Source organism: Cupressus sempervirens, chromosome 5, assembly GCF_028749045.1.
Source record: "Cupressus sempervirens isolate cs-2001-9-10 chromosome 5, ASM2874904v1, whole genome shotgun sequence".
NCBI lineage: Eukaryota > Viridiplantae > Streptophyta > Pinopsida > Cupressales > Cupressaceae > Cupressus > Cupressus sempervirens.
In genome coordinates, this window is record NC_143122.1 from 715,942,928 (window position 1) to 715,948,845 (window position 5,918).

General features: G+C 30.6%; 1 pseudogene; it reads left to right on the forward strand.

Annotated features, from left to right (window-relative positions):
* Window positions 1–320: 320 nt before the first annotated feature.
* Window positions 321–4,439, forward strand: LOC149557997 (sesquiterpene synthase Cad-like; annotated as a pseudogene).
* Window positions 4,440–5,918: the final 1,479 nt, after the last annotated feature.

A 5,918-nucleotide genomic window follows, 5' to 3' on the forward strand; every position in this document is an offset into this window, starting at 1 on the left:
GGTCCATATTTCCAAGTTTAGTAGTTTTAGATAATACAGTCCATGGTTCCACGTGCGTAAATTTGTCCGTATATGGAAAATATCTCCGCTAATGAATTAATTATTAAATTGATACACTTAAAAGTCATCAACCACCACAATTACAGGATTAACTATTATTTGTGCATATTTAAACAAAACAGTGGAAAAAAATAGTTTCTTCGGTCCTAAACACGAGTGTTGAACAATGTTGGCGCGCTTCTATATAATAAGGATGGCTCTCTGCACACTCCCTGTTAAAACAAAAACATAGCCCGGTGCGAGTGCAAGAAAGAATAAGGATGGCCAAAGTACAAAGCTGCAAGAAATCAGAGAATCGAGAGATAGGAAAATTTCATCCCAATGTCTGGTACGACGAGTTTCTGCAATCTCTGTCGTCGCCATATGTGGTGCTGATTTATTATTTCTGTATACATATATGCATTTGGCAACTTCAGTCTTTTAGTTTCTGGTTATAACTGTATCAAAGTTTGGTCCTCTACATTCCAAATAGGAGTCTGTGAGTCCATGATCTGATAAGTACTGTAAGTCAAATTGTCAAATTGTGATATTGTCGATTTAATTGTGTGGTATTTGAGTCAAATTCATTCATTCATATTTCATTGATCTATAATAGTGATTCAACACTAATCCATCTCTCATGAAAATAAATGGAACACTTAGCACTAGATCTAATGAGTCATGCTAATTGTTCCATTTATTCATGTTGAATCGCTACTTATGAAATATGACTCAATGAATTTGACTCAAATACTACACAGTCTATAAATTATTATTAAGATATTAAAGTGCATGAAACAGTCAAAAAATGTTTTCTTATTTATATTTGAACAGGATCCTGCATATTGCGAGAGGGTGGCAAGTTTGATTGAGGAGATCAAGGAGAAGGCATTTAATCCTCTGATTAAAGAAGAGAAATATGTGCCTCTCGTTACGATCTGCCACAGAGATTCTTCCTAGTTGATGCAGTCCAACGATTAGGAATTCATCGTTATTTTCAAGAAGATATCAAAGCATTTCTTCACTACACTTAGAAGTAACTATCTTTTTAGTCAATACATTTACCTGTACCTTTTGAATCAGTACATTTATATTTATCTTTTCAAACAGGCATTGGAATGAAAACGGTATTTCATGGGGAAGCCAAAATTCCAGTAGAGATCTGCACGCTACTGCTTTGAAATTTCGAGCTCTTCGCTTTAATGGATATCATGTCTCTCAAGGTTTCTTTTTCTCCCTCTTGAACACTAGGCTGGAAATTTGAATCCTTGTAAAGAGATTCGAATCCTGTTAGGAGTCGTGGAAAGCCTATTAGGAGTTGTGGAAGGTAAAATGACCCATTATCCAAGTAGCTTATGGGGCAAGATGACTAAATTCATTGGTCAACTGATCTTGAATTATCTTTCATACAATAACTATCAATCATATGTAAACTACACGAAAACCTTGCCCAATCTCAACCTTAGGATCACTGAAACTTGTGACCAAGTTTTACCTCTCACATTACACTTACAATCACCTCTTTCACATACAATATCACATTATTCATATCACAAAAAAAGGAAAACTATTTTCTTTATACCAAGTCCAAATATTAATGATTGAGTCTACCTTGAGACTTTACCAATTACAATTGCAATACAATGCTTCATCGAGATTTAATTTATTACATGTTACATTACACTTCGATTATTACAACAAATAGTTAGCTCACAGTTATCACAACTTTTCACATGTGCACTTCTAGAATTAGCACTCTAACCTAAGATATTACCAAAATTTATTCTTCCTCTATCTAACTTTTCATAACAAGATTCTATCTTTGTTAGGAGATATATGCTGATTACAAGTACTACTTTGTGTAACATGTGTCTAAATGTTGTCTGCAATAGATCTCAAATAACCATCACCAATCTTCGACTTTCTACTTGCACAATTAGACACATGATCAGGACACTCCATAGAATACTTCCTCAACTACATGCATCCTCATTTGTCAACCACAAGCTTTCCTTCTTTGTTCCCCTATCTACCACTCTATCAGTCTTTACAAAAAAATGCTATCTTGACATCAATATAAAATACTATCAACAATGCCACATAGAGTCATTCTAACAATCTCTCAAATTCATTAGCAATGTGTAGGATAATCCCCCAAAGGAATTACATTAGGTTTCATGCTAATAAATTCCCCCATTTACATTGATGGCAACATATATGACCCTAGGTCTAATTTTCAATTTCTAGGAGTTTTGGGATATCAAGGTTTGGAAAGTAAACATAAGAGAGAACATAAACATAAGAGAGAAAATCCAAATTTTGGTATAGGTAAGAGCTTTCATATTTGTTTTCAATTATTTTGGGAGAGGCTAATCTCTAGCCGAAATGTACTAAAGACACAATAAAATCAAATCCTTTTTTTTCCCATTCACCAAAGCCACAGTGATTTTTTTTTCCAAATTTTATGTTGTTTTAACAAGGTTATTATAAAATAATAATAATATTTTCCATTTTATTGATATTAGCAAATGAATCATAATCTCATAAAAATCTATAGGTTGAATACTTCATGAAGAATTCATGGAGAGCCAAAAATCCATAATGGGAAGCTTGGAGCTCCATCAATATATTTAGGCAAGATATTGATTATTGGATGTCAATGGAGGGTATCTACAGGTTGGTACAAGAAATATTTTTAATGGTTAGATATATGAAATTAGATCCATTTGCATTGTTTTCAATATTTTTAATTTTCATGGAGTATATGGAACAAGTATCTAGAATTTTAGTTGGATTTAAAATATGTAATAATTTGGTTTTATAATTTATGAAGTCATCATAAGTGTGATCCTAATAGATATAAGTTCACAAGAGTTGACGAAAATTGAATAGCCAATTCGATTTATCCTACTTAAATATATTCTTTCTTTATTTCAAGATGTTGAATGAGATTTCCAAAATTATTTTGGAAGCAGCAATATTAGATTTCAACATAGAACATGCTCAACATCAAATTGAGCTCAAGATTCTTTCCAAGTAATATTTTTCAAGAAGATTTATTTTTCGTAAAATAATACATTATGTCCTGGTGGATTGCTACTAATAATATTAGATTGGACTAACATGCGTGGGACAATATAAATATGTAGATGGTGGAGTGAATCAAATTTAAAAGAACTTCATTTTTTCCAACATCGACATTTGGAGTATTATATGGCATATGCATGTGGATTGTATGAATTTGAATTCTCTCTCTCTCTAACTCGAGTTGGATATGCTAAACTTGGTGTCATGTGTACCATCATTGATGACATGTTTGACACATATGGAACTATTGATGACCTTGCATATTTCAAGATAGCCTTGATCAAGTAATTCTAGTGCTTTTAATTTATAATTTGTGATGCCTTGTAATAATGTTCATTAACATTTTTTGAAATTATTATGCTTAACATTAACCAATGAATTAATTTATCCCCATTTTGTGGTGCTCAGTTGGGATATATCGATGATGGCTAATCTTCCTAGAATTATGCAAATTAGTTTTCAATTCCTCCATGAATCATACACCGAATTAGTCAATGACGCTGAGAAAATACATGGTCCACATGCACGAATGTGGATGCAACATTACGTAAGTCATTAGATCAGATTTATATATCAATCAATTGATGTTGGAATATAAATGTTTAAAATATTTTAAAATATTTTCTTGTGTTTTGTATGTCTTTTATTGTTGTGGAAAAATCTTATTTTGGCACAATGGCAAGATGCACAATGGAATGCTGATGATTATCTCCCAACTCTAAATCAATTTTTAAAGAATTTTTGCGACTCCACATTTGTGCCCATGGTCACACTATATCCAATGCTTTTTATTGACACATATCTCCCTGATGATATTCTAGAAAAGATTAGTAAATTTGAATATGATGTAGGAATGGGTTGTCGACTAATCAATGATTACCAAGAGTTTAAGGTATCTATTGACCAAACTTGGCTAAACCTATCTTATTATCCATAAATTGCATATATTCAAATAATATGTAAAAGTTAGTTATTGTTCTTAATGGGCTTGTTTTCTATTGAAGGACCTGAAAGATATAGTAGAGAGTGCTTCTTGGCTAGATTGTTATATAGCAGATAACCCTGGAACCACAAGGGAGCAAGCTTTGAATTATGGAAACATCACTAATCAACTACATATGGAAGAATTAACTAGACATTTCTTGTTCTATGAGAATGATATACCAACATGTTGCAAAAGGGTGTATTTTGACTATATGTATAAATGGGTTAGTTTGATATGGAGAAATGTTGATAGATTTTACCATTCATCCAAGGGTACAAATGATGACATAATGAAAATCCTAATCAATCCTATAACTGATTATCCATGAAAAGCTATTGTTCTTGGAAGAAAATAAGGGATACTTTATGGATTTTCATTTTTGAGATCCTAACTAGCTCCAACTGAATAGAAATATTTTGAGAGAGCAGAACAATCATGGAGGAGGATTCTTAAATACATACATTACAAATAATTTTAATATGTTTTGATTTCAAAGATATATAGATATATTTGCATCTATAAAAATGTAGTTTAAATATAACTTATACATATGATAAGGTGTAGTTACACGCCATATTTTAGATTACTAAAATATATATTTTATAAAGTAATGGATGTTTTCTAAAGGTGTTTTAAATCAAAATAATAATATTTTGATAGATTTCAAAGAGATTCACATGTTCTCTAAAATGATTTATATGATTTTATCTTGATCAAAAATATTTTTGAACTTACATGTCTAGAGCATAAATCTATAAAATAATTATTTTTTAAATATAAAGATAGTGTACTCTCTTTAATTGTAAACATGTTCAAGTAAAATATAAGGCACTCTAGTATTAAAACATTAGATGAATGATGTTATTGTAATGCAAGAGAAATGAAATGATCATAAAACATTTTCTTGTAAGAGGAATAGTCACTAGGTTCAATAATCAAACTTGAACCCATTACATCCAAATTCTATTTTCCTATCTAGTTACAATAAGAATGATAAAATAATTGTTCTATGCTTCATGGAACAGAAGAGTTGAATGAGTGTTAGGGTTTGTCTTTGTCTAAAAATTCAAAGAAATGATTAATGTAATTTGTAATTAAGAAATGAATGAATATGGTGAGATTGGGTGAAATGAATGAAAATTTGTTATATGATCATAAATAATAGATTAATAAGTGGTCTTGTGGACTAGATATGAGTAAAAACATGTTTTAACTTACTTGCATACTTGATATTTTAACCCAAATCACCTATGAAGAGTGACAAAGGGTGTAGAGGGTGACTAGAATCATATATGATAGTAGAAGAGGCTCTTGATCTACCAAAACATTATGGAGAGATAGTGAATCTCTATAAGAATATAACCTAGTCCTAGAACTCAATCTGTATTTCTTTCATATAACACATGCACATAGAAAATGTGAAAAATATTGGAATAAAGGTGTTTATCTTAGTTAAAACCCTATAAAGGAATTAAACTTAAAATTTATTTAAATTTTCAAAAAGGAGACTTTTGTCCACTAGTAGTATAGGCTTTAAGAAATATTTTTCTTTCACAAGTGTCTAATTGTTGGAACATAGAAGTCTCTATACACACTAAAGCATGATTCAAAATGTAAACTAGATGAAAAAACATAGATGGAATACATACATTTTAAATCTCATTGATTCTCCATTCATCAACCAACCTTCTAGAATATTCAAAAATTTCTAAAATAAATAAAAGCTCATTAAACTAGAATATTCAAAAAAAAAAATCCTTTTGGTGAAAAAAATTGAAATCTTGAAATTTTACATTTTTCGTAACCT